This window comes from Heterodontus francisci, unplaced genomic scaffold, assembly GCF_036365525.1.
Source record: "Heterodontus francisci isolate sHetFra1 unplaced genomic scaffold, sHetFra1.hap1 HAP1_SCAFFOLD_75, whole genome shotgun sequence".
NCBI lineage: Eukaryota > Metazoa > Chordata > Chondrichthyes > Heterodontiformes > Heterodontidae > Heterodontus > Heterodontus francisci.
The window spans coordinates 1,070,422-1,091,564 of record NW_027141820.1 but is presented as its reverse complement, the minus strand read 5'-3'; the positions used below and the strand labels follow the sequence as shown (position 1 = coordinate 1,091,564).

General features: G+C 46.9%; 1 non-coding gene across 1 annotated transcript; it reads right to left on the bottom strand.

Annotated features, from left to right (window-relative positions):
* Positions 1–13,251: 13,251 nt before the first annotated feature.
* Positions 13,252–13,333, bottom strand: trnas-acu (transfer RNA serine (anticodon ACU)). Its single transcript has one exon. It is a non-coding gene; the product is annotated as a tRNA-Ser (tRNA).
* Between the last annotated feature and the right edge of the window lie 7,810 nt (positions 13,334–21,143).

Here is a 21,143-nt window from a genome sequence, read left to right as displayed (position 1 = left end):
GCTGGTGAAACCACACCTAGAGTACTGTGTACAGTTTTGGTTTCCTTATTTAAGGAGGGATATACTTGCATTGGAGGCAGTTCAGAGAAGGTTCACTAGATTTATTCCAGTGATGAAGGGGTTGTCGTATAAGGAAAGTTGAGCAGGTTGGACCGATACTCATTGGAGTTGAGAAAAATGAAAGGTGAACGTATTGAGACATATAAGATTCTGAGGGGACTTGACAGGGTAGATGCTGAGAGGAAGTTTCCCCTCGTGGTGGAATCTAGAACTAGGGGACACAGTTTCAGATTTAGGGGTTTTTCATTGAAGAAGGAATTTCTTCTCTCAGAGCGTCATTAATCTTTGGAATTCTCTACCGCAGAGAGCAGTGGAGGCTGGGTCATTGAATGTCTTCAAGATTTTTATCTACAAGAGAGCCAAGGGTTATGTGGGCAGGCAGGAAAGTGGGGTTGAGGTCATGATCAGGTCAGCCATGATCCTATTGAATGGCGGAGCAAGCTCGAGGGGCCAAATGGCCTTCTCCTGCTACTAGTTGTTCTGATCTTATGTTGTTATGATCTCATTGCAGCTTGGTCCAAACAGAGATGAAAGAGTGGAATTCCAGAGGAGAGGGGAGAGTGATTGCCCTTGAGTGAGTGTGGCATCAAGGATCCCTAGCAAAATTGAAGTCAATGGGAATCAGGGGGAAAATTCTCCACTTGCTGGAGTTGTACCTCACACAAAACAAGATGGTTGTGGTTCGTGGAGGCCAATCATCTCAGCCCAGGACATTGCTTCAGTAGTTTCTCAGGGAAGTGTCGTAGACCCAAACATCCTCAGCTGTTTCATTGACGACTTTCCCTTCAAAATAAGTCAGAAGTGGGAATGTTAGGTGATGATTCACAACTCCTCAGTTGAAGCAGTCTGTGCCTACAAGCAGCAAGACCTGAACAATATTCAGGCTTGAGCTGATAAGTGACAAGAAACCTTCTGGCCACACAAGTGCCAAGCAGTGAACATCTCCAATGAGAGAGAGAAAAAAATCTACCTTTTGATATTCAGAGCATTATCATCGCTGAATCCCCCACCATCAATATGTTGGGGGTTACCATTGACCAGAAACTAAACGGGACCAGTCAGATCTATGCTGCAGCTATAAGCGCAGGTCAGAGATTCGGAATTCTGCAGCAAGTGGGAAAGATTAGGAATTCTGGGGGCGGCACAGTGGCGCAGTGGTTAGCACCGCAGCCTCACAGCTCCCGCAACTCGGGTTCAATTCTGGGTACTGTCTGTGTGGAGTTTGCAAGTTCTCCCTGTGTCTGTGTGGGTTTTCCCCGGGTGCTCCGGTTTCCTCCCACAAGCCAAAAGACTTGCAGGTTGGTAGGTAAATTGGCCATTATAAATTGTCCTATAGTATAGGTAGGTGGTCGGGAAATATAGGGACAGGTGGGGATGTGGTAGGAATATGGGATTAGTAACGGATTAATATAAATGGGTGGTTGATGGTCGGCACAGACTCGGTGGGCCGAAGGGCCTGTTTCAGTGCTGGTTCTCTAAACTAAACTAAGTATCTCACCTCCTGATACACCAAAACCTGTCCACCATCTACAAGGCACAAGTCAGGAGTGTGATGGAATACATCCCACTCAACAACACTCAAGAAGCTCAATACCATCCAGGACAAAGCAGCCCACTTAATCGCCACCTAACCCACCACCTTAAACATTCACTCTCTCCACCACCAGTACACAGAGTCTGCAGTGTGTACCATCTCTATATGCACTGCAGTAACTCGCCATGTATCCTTCAACAGCACCTTTCAAACCCGTGACCTCTAACACCTCGAAGGACAAGGGCAGCAGATGCATGGGAACTCGCCATCTGCAGGTTCCCCTCCAAGTCACTCACCATCCTGACTTGGAACTATATCGCCATTTCTTCACTGTTGTTGGGTCACAATCCTGGAACTCCCTCCCCAACGGCGGTGTGGGTGTTCCTGCACCACATGGACTGCAGCAGTTCAAGAAGGCAGCTCACCACTACATTCTCAAGGGCAATTAGGGATGGGTAATAAATGCTCACCTTATCAGCGATACTCACATCCAAGAATGAATAAAAAACAAATCACTCTCCACAGATTACCCACAATCTGGGCTTGGACATTCGCTTCAGGAGCACAGAGCTTTATATAACTGCAACATGAGTTCCAAACTTCATATTCCGTTCGCTTTTCACATTATTTTCTCCCAGTCCACTAGCTTTTAGTAATTCTGTATTCGGGTCTCGGCTCCTCCACAGTTTCTAACATCTCACCTCTTACAAAAAACACTCTGATCTATCTTTCTTCAGTATTCCATGACCCCACATTTTAAACTCCATCTGTCAAAGCATTGCTCACTCACTTAATCTATCAAGAAGATTTGAAAATACATTTCTTGCCAAAGGATAATATTCTGCTTCTGCTCCCTCGCCGTTTGCTTTTCCCATTAGTCTTTCACTTGGTGTAAATCCAGAGAATATAAAGATGGAAGGAAGGGAGGGAGGGAAAATCTTGCTCCGTTTTGTGATCCCAATTTGATCTTCATTCCAGTCCAATTTGGGTGAAGAATCCCAATTGTCTGTCTCAATTTTAATAATATATAAACAATTCTGGAAACACCGTCTGGAAATTGACAAGAACAGGTTTCCAGTCTGACTTTATGCAAAAAGTCCCCTATTAGAAATAAAGGAACGATACAGCTCACAAACTAACAACAAGGATGGGATTCGAACCCATACATGAAGAACACAATGCATTAGCAGTCCATCACCTTAACCTTGCAGCCACCTTGTCAGATGCGCAATCATGGCTGTCACCTTCAGCACAGCTCCTGGCTGTGCAGCCAGCTGCAGTGACCTAATGATTCAGGCATCTGAGTGATGTTAATCATGATGTGATCAAATGATTGAATGTTCCACTCTTTCCGTGGTGGGTTTTCACACTGAGTGGAAACGTGTTGGACATGGTCTGGAAATGTTTCACACCGCTCCATTCCCTGTTTCATTTACTTACAGAAGGTATATTTCCATCATTATACAACCCATAAGATGAACTTTTTTCAAAAGACTTCAGTGTATTTAACTCTGTGTCCAACACTGTGAGGCAGCTTTCTGTGTTTATAAAGAGTGCAATTTAATGACTGGTCTCTTGGATCTTGGATCAAACAGGGTGACAGATAGAGGTCTGTGTGCAGAGGGTTTGGAGGTGAGCTCTGATTCCTAACCCTTTCTGGATTGTGAGGAATAAAGAATGAATGAGAGAGAGAGAATGTGGGAGAAGGGATGATGGAAGAATTTGTTTGTGAACCTGATTAAAAGTGGCTCAAAGGCAAGATAATATTAAGATATCAAGAGCAGAACATTAACATAATCTGAGTTCCGCGATCTGGTCGGGTCCCATTCCCCTGAAGTGAGGAATGAACGGGTGGGGAAATTCCACCTGGAGTTATATTTGTCTCCAATGAAGATGAGTTCACAGTGAGGCTGGAATAGCTCAGTTGGGAGAACACTAGATTGAAGAACCAGGATACAATCCCTGGTTTCATCAGTTTTAATTTGGTGTCTCCATCAGTTTAAGTAGAGAGAATCAGAGGGGAGATTTTCCACTCTTGGCCCCATGGGCTGAATTTTAAACTAACGGTGCGGCTCTCGGCAGAGGCACCGGAAGCGGGTGTCGTCACCACACGAGTGAAATGTGGCCGACCAACTCCGATCACGGAGCAGCCGACCAATTAATGAAGGGGAGGCGTGGGGCCCATGTAAACAAGGACCTGAGGCAGGGAACAAGGCACCGATGGCACCGACATCTGACACAACGGCAGGTGCTGACACCATATTTAACCAACCCTGCATTCACTGCTGCCTGGTTTAAAGGAGTGTCTTCCTGAGAGCCCTCTGATGCCCCAGGACTCGTTCTGCTGCCTCTGCTGCCCCAGGACCCGTTCTGCTGATTCTGCACCCCAGGATCCGTTCTGCTGTCTCTGTTGCCCCAGGACCCGTTCTGCTGTCACTGCTGCCCCAGAACTCGTTCTGCTGCCTCTGCTGTCCCAGGACACGTTCTGCTGCCTCTGATGCCCCAGGACCCATTCTGCTGCCTCTGATGCCCCAGGACCCGTTCTGCTGCCTCTGCTGCCTGCTGAGTAAGGAGCTGAATGCGAGCCTGCAGTGACCATGGTCCCACGGTTTAGCGATGCCTCCCTGCAGGTTCTCCTCCAGGTGGCAAGAGAAAGGTGGAAGATCCTCTTCCCCAGGGATGGGAGGTGGAGACCTGCCCACCTGACCAAGCAAAGCTGGCTGAAGATAGTCGGTGAGGTCAGCAGACGTGGGGTCACCCTCAGAACATGAATCCAGTGCAGGAAGTGGGTCAATGACCGGATCCAGGCTGCTCAGGCGAAAACTCAAAACACTTTGGACTCTTTGGACATTGCATGTGGCAGCGTGAGAGGGAGTGTTTGGTGGAAAGGGAGTGACCACCCAGTCATGTGTATTGGGGAAGGGCAGCAGGACATGCTGCCTGAGGCTTGGCTGCATCTCGGTGAGAGGTGCACGTCAGTCATTGTATAAACTCACACAGTCCCTCGAGAGGGGCCACATGCAGGAGGAATACGTGTGTCCCCATCATGGACTGCTGGACTATCACCATCAGAGATGTTGGGCTTGTCCCCGCTGGGAGACTAACTTTGTTCATCATTGTGTCTGCAGGAGAAGACATCCCACAATTGGAAAGAGCGTGTCAAGACCGGCGGTGGATGCCTTATCTCCATGTCCTCATCCCGATGGAGGAGGAGGCCATGGAACAGGCAGGGCAGCAAAGCAGCTGCTCCATAGCTGATGGAGAGACAGGGACACCTACCCAAGAGAGTGAGTGAACATCTCCTGGGGCACAAGGGAGCATCTGCTGCAAAGGAGCCACACTGCTCATCTGTTCACCACTGCATCAATGGAGCTGCACGTTAGGGGTGGTTGGAATGTCATGATGGGAAGACCCTAACCCTTCAATGTCCCTGTTTTCTCATGAAGGCCCGGATGAACGACAAAAGCAAAGAGCTGGAGAGACTGGGGGACAGCCGGACATGTCTGAGGAGGAGGAGGGAGCCTCAGAGGGTGCACTATCACCTCATTCCCCTGCGCCCTTCACCAGCACAGAAACTCTCACGTTGGTGGGTATCCGTTCGCGGTTAGATTCTGGCATACAAACTGGTGAGCACATCACTGACAGGCCCGGGCAGCTGGCGGAGGCTGTGACAGCCGAGGCCACTGGGAGTTGGTGGTTTGTGGGAGGCCAGGCCCATGCTGTGCCCTAGGCTGATGACGTGCCTCTTGTGTCACCAGCAACACGGGAAATGCTGCAGCTGCAGTGAGAGGTCAGGCAACATCTGGCAGAGTTGCCAGAGACTATGTGTACCCAAGCACGGACGATGGAGGAGTCCATCCAGGCCTTGGGTGCTGCACTGTCTCTGATGGGGGTGTGTCTGGCTTCCTCCATTGAGAGATTGGTGACTCTCATGGAGAACCAGATCCAGCCGATCAATCAGTGGCTGCCGGAGATGTGCACAGACCTGCACTCCATCACTTTGTCCAGGAGCTCCATCCAGTGGTGACAAGGTGAGAGGGGGGACGAGGCACCTGAACTCTCCACTTGGTCCACGTCCCTCTCAGGTCAGCAGGGAGGTACAAGTGTGTCTTATAAGGGGGAGGAGCAGCTGGCTGCTACATCTGGGGGACCCTCTCAGGGTGCTCCTGGTGTGGACGGTAATTCCAAAGTCCCTCTGCCAGTGACACCAGTGATGCCAGCACCTCCATCATCCTCGATGACAGAGGGGTCCCTGTACCTGTGCAGGAGGCCCTCAGTGTGCCAGGGCCCTCCAGGCCTCAGGCAGCAGAGGACGGCCGCCAATGTCATCCCAAGCCATGGAGCAGCAAGGTCAGCAGCATGTCTCCACCTCAGCTGACAGAGCAGGGGGAGTAGCAGGTAGGAACACCCGGAAGAGATTTAAGAAGAGCACCTAGATTCACTGAGGGGTTCACGGGTGAATGTACATTCCAGATGGATAGGTTTGTGTTTGGTGTCACACAGAATAAAGAAATGATGTTCTCTCACTATGTCTCCTTCCTATTGTTGATGCCCTTTGGGACTTCATTTCAACCCTTCCTCCCAAGGGGCTGGAAGTGAGGGACCAAGCCCTGAGTTCACAAAGCTTCGGCCTTGTCACTGTGCGATGTGTATCTGGGCGCTGTAGTGTAGAAGGAAGGAGGTGACAACAGGGCTGTTTAAAGCTAAGACTTTATTGCTGTGGTTCCAGAAGGTGGTAAGGCTCAAAGGAAACGTGAATGTATAAGGGTGTCTCGTGTCTCCCTTGTGTGTATCTCATGGAGGCTTTCCTGTTGTGCCTGAGGTCCTTCATCTGGCACTGCTTGGGCAGCATCCTCCTCCACATCCTCATCATCAGAGGAGACATCACATTCCATGATATCCACACGAGTCAACACCTCACCCCTCTGTCATGCCAGATTGTGCAGAGCACAGCAAGCCACCATGATACGGGAGACTCTCGCTGGGACATACTGAAGGGCTCCACAGGAACAATCTAAGTGCCTGAATCTCACCTTCAGGAGACCAATGGCCTCTTTGATGGTCGCTCGGGTTGACCCGCAGCAGGTGTTGTACCTCTCCTCTGAATCGTTGTGTGGGTTCCTCACAGGCGTCAGTACTCATGTTCTTACTGGGTTGCCCTTGTCTCCAAGGATCCATCTCAGAAAGCGCATGGGGCCACGGAAAGGTTCTGGCACCTGGGAGAGCCTTGGTATGCAGGCGTTGTGGCTGCTTCCCGGGATTTGCGCACACACCTGTAGGATCCATTTGTGATGGTCACAGACCAGTTACACACTGAGCAAGTGGAAGCCCTTCCTGTTGAAGGCTGCTGGCTGGTCTGCAGGAGCCTTGATGGTCACATGGGTGCAGTCGATGACACCCTACACCTGGTGGAATCCAGCGATGGCCCGAATCCTATTGCCCTCTCAGCGTGACTGTTTCGATCGATGTGCACATAGTCACCGGCCCTCCTGAACAGGACATTGGTGACCTCCTTGATGCACTGATTCACCACAGACTGTGAGATTCCACACATATCGCCAGTGGATCCCCGCAATGATCTGCTGGTGGAGAAGTTCAGTGGCACGGTGACCTTCAGTGACACTGGCATCAGGTGCCCACCAAGTCCCATGGGGCACAGCTGCATCATGGCAGAGAGATCAGTGACAACCTCCGTGGAGAGGCGCAGTCTGGGGAGACACTGTCACTCGGACATCTGCAGGTAGTTGAACCTCGGCTGACGTGTTCCTCTGCCTCCTTCTCCAGCCTCCTGTTCGAGGCTGGCCCTCCTGTGGGCCCCCAAGCTGCTGTGGTGTCCCTGCTGGCGCCTGCGCCTCCCTCCCTCCCTCTCTACTCCTCCTCCTCTTCAATGGGAGCCTCGAATCCAGGGTGAATGAGGCCCATGACAGGTTGCCCCTCCCTGAGTGCAAGGCCTTCACAGTAAACAACACCCAGCCACATTTACCTCATTTGTCACACTCAATGAGGTGACTCTGCCCCAATAACACCCTGGTGTGGCTCACCCTACAGAGCTGGCACATTGGCCCCCACTCCTGATAGTGTTTCCGGATGCCCTTTCCCCCTCCACCCTTGCTGCCAAGTTACGCTGCCTCACCCGACAGCTTCCCAGTGAAGCCAACACTCAGCTCCCACCTCCCAGTCACCTCCTTTAACCAGGCGAGGCTCTGAAGCCCCGTGGTTCCCGTGTGCTATTAATTCAATTGGACCCAGTGAATAAAATTGCTGACAATTGGACTCATAAATACTTTAAATGCCTTCTTGCTGTGTGGATGTGCGAAGTCTGCCCTCCATGTCAGCCGCCGACAGAAATATCCGGTCCGACGTCTTCCATCCCTATTTTATACACCCCCCCTCCCCCTCCCCAGCCTCCATTCCCATCTCCAACGGTCCCTTAAAATTCTGGCCCATGTCTCTAAGACTAAAGGGAGTGAAACTACAGCTGCTCCTTAGACTGAACAGGGAGAGCTGCTCTCTCTGTGTTGAAAGTGAATGAATCTGCTCTTTACCTTTTCTCACTGAAACGTTCACTGTCTGGAAATGTCTGTTTGAAAATGTTTTCCTGTTATATTAATGGAGCAGAGGAGCAGAAGTGAGGTACTGTTCAACAGAGAGGTTTGGAAGTGGGTGAAGGGGTGGAGTGACGGTGGGAGTGAGAGGCGTAGTGAGTTGGCCATTCTCAATAGAGTGTCAGGAATGAAGGTCAGAGGAACAGACCAGGCAGGAAACACCGAAAGAGCGAGAAGAAAATGGTGTGAAAAACAGAGATTAAACAACAGGCTTGTTCAGTCAGTTCCGAAGAAGGGTCACTGACCCGAAACGTTAACTCTGCTTCTCTTTGCACAGATGCTGCCAGACCTGCTGAGTGAATCCAGCATTTCTTGTTTTTGTTTCAGTTGGTTTGGGTCTGGTGTTTAGAATACCCGGAATCTGGGTTCACTTCACTTCCAACTCAGCAATTGTACCAACATTATGTTCATAAAACCATAGAATGATACACAAAGAAGGAGACCATTTGGTCCATTGTGTCAATGCTGTCTCTTTGGTTGTGTTATCCAATTAGTTCTGATGCTCAGCTTTTTCCTGTAATCTGTACATTTTCCTTCCAGTATTTATCCATATTACTTTTCAAAGTTACTACTGAATCTGCTTTCAAGTCCTGATCAGACAGTGCATTCCAAATCACAACACATCACCGTATAAATCCCGACCTCATTTCGCCTCTGGTTCTTTTCTCAATCACCTGATAAATACATGCTCTGGTTACTGACCCTTTTGCCACTGGAAACAATTTCTCCTTATTTAACTTATTGAAAACCTTCTTGATGATGTCACATACTAGACTGCCAGTAAAACTGAAGCCCATGTAATAAAAGGGACAATGACAGCATGGATATGAAATTAGCAGACTGATAGGAACATAGGAGCAGGAGTAGGCCATTCAGCCCGTCGAGCCAACCCCGCCATTCAATATGATGATGACTGATCATCCACTTCAATGCCTTTTTCCCACACTATGTCCATATCCCTTATGTCATTTGCATTTAGAAATCTGTCAATCTCTGCTTTAAACATACTCAATGACTGAGCTTCCACAGCCCTCTGGGGTAGAGAATTCCAAAGATTCACAACCCTCTGAGTAAAGAAATTTCTCCTCGTCTCTGTCCTAAGTGGCTTTCCCCTTATGTTGAAATTGTGTCCCCTGGTTCTAGATTCCTCAACCGGAGGAAATAGCTTCATCTACCTGTCTATCCCTTTAAATATATGGTAAGTTTCAATGAGATCACCTCTCATTCTTCGAAACTCTGGAGAATACAGTCCCAGTTTCCCCAAAATCTCTTCATAGGACAGTCCCGCCACCCCGGGAACAAGTCTGGTGAACGTTCGTTGTACTCCCTCTATGGCAATGATATCCTTCTTAAGGTAAGGGGACCAAAACTGCACACAGTATTCCAAAGTGCAGTCCAACCAAGGTTATATACAATTGAAGCAAGACTTCACTACTCCTGTACTTAAATCCTCTTGCGATAGAGTCTAACATGTCATTCGGCTTCCCAATTGCTTGCTGCACCTGCATGTTAGCTTTCAGTCACTTACTGACAAGGACACCCAGGCCCCTTTGTCCATCTACACTTTCTAATCTCTTACCATTTAAGAAATGATCTGCACATCTGTTTCTCCTACCAAAGTGGACAACCTCACATCTTTGCACATTATATTCCATGTGCCACTTTCTTGTCCACTCACTAAGTCTGTCCAAATCCCCTTGAAGCCGCTTTGCATCTTCCTCACAACACACATTCCCACCTAGTTTTGTGTCATCTGCGAACTTGGAAATAGTACATTTGGTCCCCACATCCGAATCATTGATATATATTGTGAACAGCTGGGTCACAGTGTGGTGGTGAACAGTTGTATTTCTGTCTGGAGGAAGGTTTACAGTGGGTTCCCCATGGTTCCTCATAACTTCAGTTATGTGCAGACACTGGAAAAGCTGGGGTTGTTCTCCTTGGAGCAGAGCAAGTTCAGAACAACTTTGACAGAGTTAGAATCAAGGAATCAAATGGTTACAGTACAGAAGGAGACCATTCAGTCCATCATGTCCATGACAGCTCTTTGCAAGAGCAAATCAGCTAATTCCACTCCTCTGCCCTTTCATTGTCACCCTGCAAATTTTCTCTATTCAGGTGTTTATCCAATTCCCTTTTGAAAGCCACGATTGAATCTGCCTCCAGCACACTCTCAGGCAGTGTATTCCAGATCCAAACCACTCGCTCTGTCCCACACCCCTGGTACCATTGCAGAAAATCTCTTCTGTTCATTTCATCCCTCATAAATAATTGAAATGAAATGTTTATTAGGAAATGCACAACATAAAAAGGAGAGAGAAATAAATGCTGAGCAAAATAGAAGTCAATGTTTGGAAGGTAAAAAGAGCAAAAGATGTAACTTTTATTCTGGATGAGTGAGAGGAATATATCACACTTTGGGGATTTTGTAAGAGGATTTATTGATAAACCTGGGATTTGAGAGGAAGCTGGTTCATGGTTTACAGAACAAATTCAGCCCCTGGGATGGAGCCAACAGCTGCACTGTCCAATGACCTCACAGGACGGGGTCACTGTCTCAGGCCTGGTGAGCTCAGTCGATGAAAGCATGAAACTCTGAATCTCAAGTTTTTGAGTTTGAGCCCCACGGTGGGTGTTTTTTATTTCCTTTTTAGTCTGATTTTACAGGCATTCTCCAGCTCTGAATTCCTCGGCAGAGAGTTCAAGGAGTGTTTGAAATGAGATTCAACAGCAGTGTGAGAAAGTCTCTCCTTGATTCAGGACTCTTACCTCTCTGCAGCAACTCGCTGCTGAAGATTGAACTTTATCTCATTTCATTCTCAGCTGAGGGTCAGTGTGGATCACTGGGACTTCTGGCTGTCTCCCACTTCACAATCCATCAGTGCTGAGAAAGCAATGGGGAATATTACTCACATGTTACAATGTTTTATAAATACTTGAATGTATTTCACACTGTGTCTAACAGTGTGAATCTCCCCTGGTATATCAGCTCACCAATACTTCAACAGAACATTCACGTAATGTGAGCTCTGAGATCTGTTCAGATCCCATTCCCAAGACCTGGAAAGTGGGATTGGGCTGGATCGCTCTTTTTCAGCTGGCACAGACACGATTGCTAAATGGTCTCATTCTGTGCCATAAATTTTCTCCATTTTCTATGTTCTATGAAGTGAGGTGTGATTGGGAGGGGCAATTCCACCAGGGTTATATTTTCGACCAAAACAATGACACAAGGGATACTTCACTTTTTTATTCATTCATTCATGCGATGTGGGTATTTACTGCCCATCCTTAATTGCCCTTGAGAAGGTGGTGGGGTGGGCTGCCTTCTTGAACCACACTTGAGTGAGTGTGGCATCAAGGATCCCTAGCAAAATTGAAGTCACTGGGAATCAGGGGGAAAACTCTCCACTTGCTGGAGTCGTACCTCGCACAAAACAAGATGGTTGTGGTTCGTGGAGGCCAATCATCTCAGCCCAGGACATTGCCTCAGGGGTTTCTCAGGGTAGTGTCCTAGACCCAAACATCCCAGCTGTTTCATTGACGACTTTCTCTTCAACATAAGTCAGAAGTGGGAATGTTAGATGATGACTCACAACTCTTCAGATACTGAAGCAGTCTGTGCCTGCAAGCAGCAAGACCTGAACAACATTCAGGCTTGAGCTGATAAGTGTCAAGCAACCTTCTGGCCACACAAGTGCCAAGCAGTGAACATCTCCAATGAGAGAGAAAAAAAATCTACCTTTTGATATTCAGAAGCATTATCATCGTTAAATCCCCCACCATCAATATCTTGACCAGAAACGTAACTGGACCAGTCACATCTATGCTGTGGCTATAAGCGCAGGTCAGAGATTACGAATTCTGCAGCAAGTATCTCACCTCCTGACACCCCAAATCCTGTCCACCATCTGCAAGGCACAAGTCAGGAGTGTGATGGAATACATCCCACTCAACAACACTCAAGAAGCTCAACACCATCCAGGACAAAGCAGCGCACTTGATCGGCACCTAACCCGCCACCTTAAACATTCAATCCCTCCACAACCAGTAAACAGTGGCTGCAGTGTGTACCATCTCCATATGCACTGCAGCAACTCGCCAAGTATCCTTCAACAGCACCTTCCAAACTCGTGACCACTACCACCTCGAAGGACAAGGGCAGCAGATGCATGGGAACTCACTACCTGCAGGTTCCCCTCTAAGTCACTCACCATCCTGACTTGGAACGATATCGCCATTTATTCACTGTTGTTGGGTCACAATCCAGGAACTCCCTCCCCAACGGCAGTGTGGGATTTCCTGCACCATATGGACTGCATCAGTTCAAGAAGGCAGCTCTCCACCACCTTCTCAACGGCAATAGGAATGGGTAATAAATGCTCGCCTTATCAGCGATACTCACACCCAAGAATGAATAAAAACCAAATCACTCTCCACAGATTCCCCACAATCTGGGCTTGGACATTTACTTCAGGAGCACAGAGCTTTATATCACTGCAACATGAGTTCCAATCTTCATATTCTGTTCACTTTTCACATTATTTTCTACCAGTCCACGAGCTTTTATTAATTCAGTATTCGGTTCTCTGCTCCTCAACCGTTTCTAACATCTCACCTCTTCCAAAAAAACACTCTGATCTATCGTCGGTAGTCGATGACCCCTCATTTTAAACTCCATCTGCCAAAGCATTGCTCACTCACTTAATCTATCAAGAAGATTTGAAAATAAATTTCTTGCCAAAGGATAATTTGCTGCATCTGCTCCCTCGCCATTTGCTTTTCCCATTTGTCTTTCACTTGGTGCAAATCCAGAGAAAGTAATGATGGAAGGAAGGAGGGAGGGAAAAATCTTCCTCCTTTTCGTGATCCCTATTTGATCTTCATTCCAGTGCAGTTTGGGTGAAGAATTCCAATTGTCTGTCTCAATTTTAATAAAGTATAACAAATTCTGGAATCACTGTCTGGACATTGACAAGAACAGGTTTCGAGGCTGACTTTCCACATAAGCGCACCCAACATAAATAATACACGAAACAGCTCATAAACTAGCGACAAGGATGGGATTCGAACCCACGTGTGCAAAGCACAACAAATTAGTAGTCCATCGCCTTAACCTCTCGGCCAACTTGTCAGTTGCAGAGACATAGCTGTCACCTTCAGCACAGCTTCTGGCTGTGCAGCCAGCTGTGGAATGATGGAAATATATCTTCTGTCAGTAAATGAAGTTGGGAATGGAGCAGTGTGAAACATTTCCAGACCATGTCCAACACGTTTCTACTCAGTGTGAAAACCCACCACGGAAAGACTGGAACATACAATCATTTCATCACATCATGATTAACATCACTCAGACACCTGAACCATTAGGTCACTGATGAAGTCATGATGACCGAATTTCTCATGAAATGAAAACTGAACTAACTGACTGGAAGAATTGCTTTAACCCCACATGATCAGCGAGGCACAGCACCAGGCCGACTTGTCGGGTGGTGTAAACAGATATTACTGCTTCTGATCTTCACCAGAACAGAGAGTGAGATGTAACATTGATCATCAAACAGACTGTGAGAGAATACAACAGAATAAAACACATGGAGAGACACTGTGGAATAACAAATAGATTTGATTGGAATGTTGAAATTTTGATTGGAATGGATAAAACACCAGAAACAGCAGATTAAATTGGCATTCTCATCATTATATTGATCTGGGACAGAAAAGAGAAACTGATGGAAAGAAGAGAAGAAGGAAGAAAAGAAAGGATGGAACTGTTCAATCTTTTCAGTTTTTTCACTCGCCCATCAAAGCTGATAAAAAAAAGTTGCAAATAACAGAGAATTTCACCAAAAAGGGAGATTAAATGTTGCTGAAACCTTGGATCGAAGGATGCCCCAAAAGATCACCTGTTTAACTGTCTCCTCACTGGGGGATTTCAATCAGTGAGCAATATTATTCTCTACTTTTTTTGTTAATTGGTCCCAGAACTGTCACTTGGAATTAATATCTGTGTTCCGACTCCTGAATAATAAAATTGTGAGTTTCTCGATATTTTCTGGACACAGTTCCTGCTGAAAGAACTAAGAACTCTTTTCTAATTTGCACAATACTATATACACACTCATCAAGCCTGCTAAGCTAGCATCCTTGGTGCTGCTCTCTCTTCTCCCAAACTTCATCTCATGTGACTGTTCCATCATCACTCTGACAGTGGGAGGGGTTGATCCCACTATCTTCAGCATTAACCCTTTACATCCTTATACCACACTGTCTGTCCAAAAAAAATGGGTGGAGGGAACTTCCTTCATTTATCAAAACACCAACCGCAGCACAGTGGCGCAATGGTTAGCACCGCAGCCTCACAGCTCCAGCGACCAGGATTCAGTTCTGGGTACTGCCTGTGTGGAGTTTGCAAGTTCTCCCTATGTCTGTGTGGGTTTCCGCCGGGTGCTCTGGTTTCCTCCCACCTCCAAAAGACTTGCGGGTTGATAGGTAAATTGGCCATTGTAAATTGTCCCTAGTGTAGGTACGTGGTAGGAGAATGGTGGGGATGTGGTAGAGAATATGGGATTAATGTAGGATAAGTATAAATGGGTGGTTGCTGGCTGGCACAGACTCGGTGGGCCGAAGGGGCTATATCTCTAAATAAGAAAAGTAAAATAAAAGCTACCAGTCGTAAATCAACTCAAACCCATTAGAGAGATAGAGGGAGACTGTCAGAGAACTTCCTGCATGCAGTCCTGACCCTGTCACACTCAGCAGCTTCTCACCCAGACCCCACTCTCATCAACACTGAACATTGTTACCGAGACCCTTCAAATACTGTTTATAAAAGGGAGAAAAATTCAAACTTTATCACAGCGAGATTGAATAGAACAAAGTTTAATATCTTCTCGTCGTCACTCGGTAACCACATGAGACAGTCCTTAAATCAGGAGCATAAATTATCAGCTGGAAGAATGTTTGTCATTGGGTTGAATCATTTCTGTGTGAGGAATGTTCCAGCATCATAAACCAGGGGAACGTGTTGACTGAGCTGTGTCTTCATCTCTTCTGGACAGTTCACCCTTCATTCTGCTCTGATTCACTTTCCCAAAGCGGATCTACAGATTCTCAAATCCGGAGACTGGGTTTTCTTATTTTGTTCCTTTTGATTTTTCTTGCTCCTGAATGATAATATATTCCAACCTCGGATCAACCTTGCCCTGTCTCCCAGTCTTGGTTAAAAGCGACAAATAACGGCAACAACATTCTGAAACAAACAACACGGTCACATTCTGCTTCAGTGAGATTAATGCTGAGGCCGTTTCTGTGTCGAATGCGATTGTGAACAAATTTCTCTTAAGGAAATTGTGAGTGATCAAGTATTTGCACTGAATTTCTGTGCAAGACGGGACAGTTTTAACCAGCCATTCCCAAATCACTTCCTTCACAAAGACAAAGACTGTGCTGTCTTAACATGTGAATCAACTTCACAAACAAATTTGAACTCGAAGTTCAGGAGAAGACAGAGATGTGAATGATTGACAGTGTAATCTTTAAATCATAATTTTCCGTTTCTTCGTTGAAGTGAGGCTCAACCCTAAGCCACTAGAGATCGCGGAAAGCTACAAACTTGGATCCAGAAATCAGAAAAGTAGTGAAACAGTTGGTGAGTACATTGTGACACTGAAGAATTTATCACCACATTGCAACATTGGCACATTCTTAGACCGTACATTATGAGACAGATTTGTGCTTATATTGGTGGATGAGGAAAGATACTAAACACACAAAATCCCAATTTGAGCTAGTGTGTAAGATTGCTCTTTCCACGGAGATAGCATCAAAGAATGCTCGTGAATTTCATCCTATGCCAGTGACAGTAACACACTTCAGAGGAACTTAAACACACTGGTAAAATGGGCTTTCACACAACAGATAAAATTTTACACAGAGACTTGTGAAGTGATACAGTTTGGGAGGAAGAATGAGACAATGTACACCAATCTTTTTTGATTAAGGTTTGAAAAGGTTGCTAAGAGCAAACAGGACACTTGGCTTTATTAATAGAGGCATAGAGTAAAAGCAAATAAGTTATGCTAAACCTTTATAAAACACTGGGGCTGAATGACCTACTCCTGTACCTCCACGGAAAGCTTCCACTCCAGGCTCGGACACCCTCTTCAGGATCACTCTCCATACATCCCGCCACTCCACACACGGATATCTCCCTCAGGATCAGATCACAGCTCCACAGTCCTGCCACATCCAGTCGTGAATGGTGGTGGATAATTAAATAACTAACAAGATGAGGAGGCTCCAAAAACATTCACATCCTCAATGATGGTGGTGCTGAGCACGTCAGTGCAAAAGATGAAGCTGAAACATTTGCAACCATCTTCAGTCAGAAATATTAAGTGGATTTGATCTGTGCTAATTTCAGCTCCTCATGCTCGCTGGTGCCTTGGTTCTCTGGTGCTAATTTCAGAGTAAATCATGCAGCTTGACAATTGGAGCCAAAGAAAAAGACACAGGAGAGGTTGAAAGTGCCAAAACCTGGGATTGAACCAAGAACTGTTTAACTGTTAGTACAGCACGAACTCAACAAAGCTATTTCAACAACACACTAAAGCCACCATTCTGTCACTGCTTTGGAAGACAATATATACATTAAAGTGTTTGTAAAAAGTTACAGAACACAACATGTGAGTAATATTCCCCATTGTTTTCTCAGTACTGAGGGATTGTGAAGTGGGACACAGCCAGAAGTCCCACTGTGCCACACTGACCCTGAGCTGTGAGTGAAATGAGATAAAGTTCAATCTTTAGCAGAGAGATTCTGGAGAGAGGTAAGAGTCCTGAATCAAGGAAAGACTTTCTGACACAATAAAAGCAAAATACTGCAGATGCTGGAAATCTGAAATAAAAACAAAAAGTGCTGGAAATACTCAATAGCTCTGGCAGCATCTGTGGTGAGAGAAACAGAGTTAACGTTTCTGGTCTGTGACCTTTCATCAGAACTGACACAGGTTAGAAAAGAATTAGGTTTTAAACAAGTGACGGGGAGGGGCATGTGGGAGAGAACAAAGGGGAAGGTGTTTGATAGTGCAGAGGGAAGGAGAGATTAAATAACAAATCTGTCCTGGGACAAAGACAAAGAGTGTGTTAATGCTTGTGGTTGCCTGACACCAGTCATGCTCTGATGTTATTGAACACAATGTTCAATTCACAAGGCTGTAGAGTGCCGAATCAAAAGGTCAGGTGCTGCTCCTCGAGCTTGGGTTGATTTTCACTGGAACACTGGAACAGGCCAAAGACAGAAATGTTGACATGAGAGCAGGGGAGAGTGTTGAAATGGCAAGCAACCCGAAGTTCAGGATCATGCTTTCGGAATGGCAGAGGTGTTCCATCTAATCTGCGTTTGGTCTCCCCAGTTTAGAGGAGACCGCATTGTGAGCAGTGAATACAGTATACATAATTGAAAGAAGTACAAGTAAATCGCTGCTTCACCTGAAAGGAGTGTTTGGGGCTTTAGATAATGAGCAGAGAGGAGGGAAAAGGGCAGGTATTATATCTCCTGCGATTGCATGGGAAGGTGCCTTGGGAAGGGGACGAGGTATTGGGGGTAATGGAGGAGTGGACCAGGGTGTCGCGGAGGGAACAATCCCTTCGGAATGCTTACAGGGGAGGGGAGGATGCGTTTGGTGGTGGCATCACGCTGGAGGTGGCGGAAATGGTGGAGGATGATCCTTTAGATGTGGAGGCAGGTGGGGTGGAAAGTGAGGACAAGGGGAACCCTGTCGCAGATCTGGGAGGCAGGGGAAGGGGGAAGGCAGAGGTTGAGAGTCCTGTCAACTACACTGGGAGGGGGTGGGATGGGAGTAGTTGAAATCTGGTGATGTTGTTGAATTTAATTTCAAACACTCCTTGAACTCTCTGCTGATGAAGACTGAAAAAGGGAAGAACAACCACACAACAAGGGTCTCAAATCCAAGACCCTGAGATTAAAAGTCCCATGCTCTACCAACTGAGTTAACAAGGCCTGATACAGTTCTTCTACTCTGTCTGTTATTGGACGGATGCAGTTGTTGGCTCCACCCCAAGGGCGGGAATTTGTTCCACCAACTATGAAGCAGTTTCCTATCAATTCCCCAGATTATCAGTAAATCCACTTCCAGAAGCCCCAAAGTGTGATATATTCCTCTCACTCATCAATAATAAAACTGAAATCTTTTTACCTTCCAAATTCTGCCATCCATTTTGTCAGTATTTATTTCTCTCTCCTTTTTATTTAGTTCATGCATTTCTTCAGAATTTTTTTTTCAATTATATCTGAGGGAAGAAATGAACAGATCTGGCAGCTCAAAACTGGACATCCATGAGGCACTGTGGGTCATCAGCAGCAGCAGAATTGTATTTAAACACAATATGTTACCTCATGGCCTGGCATATCCCTCACTCTACCATTACCATCAAGCCAAGGGAGCAATAGTGGTTCAATGAAGTGTGCAGGAGGGCATGTCAGGAACAGCACCAAGCAGACCTAAAAATGAGTGAAGCGACAACACAGGATTACTTGCATGTCATATAGCGGAGGCAGCATGCAATAGACAGATCTGAGTGATCTCACAACCAACAGATCAGATCAAAGCTCTGCAGTCCTGCCACATCCAGTCCTGAATGGTGGTGGATAATTAAACAATTAACAAGAGGGCGAGGCTCCACAAATATCCCCATCCTTAATGATAAGGGAGACCAGTATATCAGTGCGAAATACAAGGTTGAATCATTTGCAACCATCTTCAGCCAGAAGTGCCAAGTAGATGATCAATCTCGGCCTCCTCCTGAGGTCCCCAGCATCACAGGTGCCAATCTTCAGCTAAATCCACTTCACTCCACATGATATCAAGAAATGGCTGAAGGCTCTGGATACTGACAACATCCTGGCTGCAGTGCTGAAGACTTGTGCTCCAGAACTAGCCACACCGCCCGCCAAGCTACAACACTGGCATCTACCCAGCAATGTGGAAAATTGCCCAGGTATGTTCTGTATACAAAAGGCAGGACAAATCCAACCCGGTCAATTCCTGCCCGATCAGCCTCCTCTTGATCATCAGTAAAGTGATGGAAGGTGTCGTTGACAGTGCTATCAAGCAGCACTTACACAGCCATAACCTACTCACCAATGCTCATTTTGGGTTCCGCCAGGGCCACTTAGTTCCTGACCTCACTATGGCCTTGGCCCAAATATGGACAGAAGAGCTGAATTCAGGAGGTGAGTTGAGGTGACAGTGACTGCTCTTGCCAAGGGCATCAAGGAGCCCTTGCAAAATTGAAGTCAATGGCAATCAAGGAGAAAAATCTCCACTGGTTGGAGTCATACCTTGCGCAAAGGAATATGGTGCTGGTTGTTGGTGGCCAATCATCTCAGTACCAGACATCGCTCAGGAGTTCCTCAGGGTAGTGTCCTCGGCCCCAACCGTCTTCAGTTGCTTCATCAAAGAACAAACAAAGAACAAAGAAAATTACAGCACAGGAACAGGCCCTTCGGCCCTCCAAGCCTGCGCCGATCCAGATCCTCTATCTAAACATGTCGCCTATTTTCTAAGGGTCTCTATCTCTTTTCTTCCTGCCCATTCATGTATCTGTCTAGAATCAATAAACTTCCTTCCATCATAAGGTCAGAAGTGGAAATGTTCACTGATGATTGCAAAATGTTCAGTTGCATTAGTAACTCCTCAGATACTGAAGCAGTCCGTGTCCACATGTAGAGAGACCTGGGCAAGATTGGGCTTGGACTGATAAGTGGCAAGTAACATGCACGCCACAAAGTGCCAGGCAATGACCATTTCCAACAAGAGTGAATCCAACCATCTCCCCTTGACAGTCAATGACATTACCATTGCTGAATCCTTCACAATCAACATCCGGGGGGTTTCCAATGAGCAGAAACTGAATTGGATCAGTCATATAAATACCGTAGCTACAAGAGCAGGTCAGAAGCTGGGAATTCTGCTGCAAGTAACTCACCTCCTGTCCACCATCTACAAGGCACAAGTCAGGAGTGTGATGTAATACTCCCCACTTGCCTGGATGAGTGGAGCTCCAACAACACCAAAGAAACTCAACACCATCCAGGACAAAGCAGATCACTTGATCAGCACTCCATCCACTACTTTAAATATTCACTTCCTGCACCACCAGTGAACAGTGGCAGCAGTGTGTACCATCTACAAGATGCACTGCAGCAACTCACCAAGCCTCCTTCGACAGCACCTTCCAAACCCCCAACCTCGACCACCTAGAAGGACATTGGATGAATGGGAACACCACCATCTGCAAGCTCCCCTCCAAGTTACACACTGTCCTGACTGGGAACTATATCACCATTCCTTCACTGTCACTGGATCAAAATCTTGGAACTCCCTTCCTAACAGCACTGTGGGTTTACGTACAACACATGGACGGCAGCAGCTCCAAAAAGGCAGCTCACCACCACCTTCTCAAGGGCAATTAAGGATGGACAATAAAGGCTGCGTTTGCTGACAACGCAACCACTAGGTGGCACAACTCGCTTTCTCCCCCTGCTTTGCACCGGCCGCTTCCACCCTCCATAGTCGCTCGCTCCAGACCTCGCTGCTCCCCCCCACTACTTCCCTGGCCGATTGTCTCCCGATCATGTCACCCCATTCTCCAGTCGTTCGCTCACTCCCCACCCCCCCTCCCCTCCAGCCACTAGCTCGAGGCTGGGCTGCTGCACTTCTCTCGGCCACTTGCTCCCACGTTTGTCCAGTCTCCACGCGCCGCCCGAAGAAGCAAGGTGGGCTGCAAAGTCTGACGTAGGAGTGAGTAGTGAGTGGCCTAGAGGAGGGAAGTGGCATGGCCTAGAGCTGGCGGCTGGAGCGGGGGTTGGGGGGCAGAGAGCAAGTGGCCATAGAGCTGGATGACGCGAGTGGGGAACA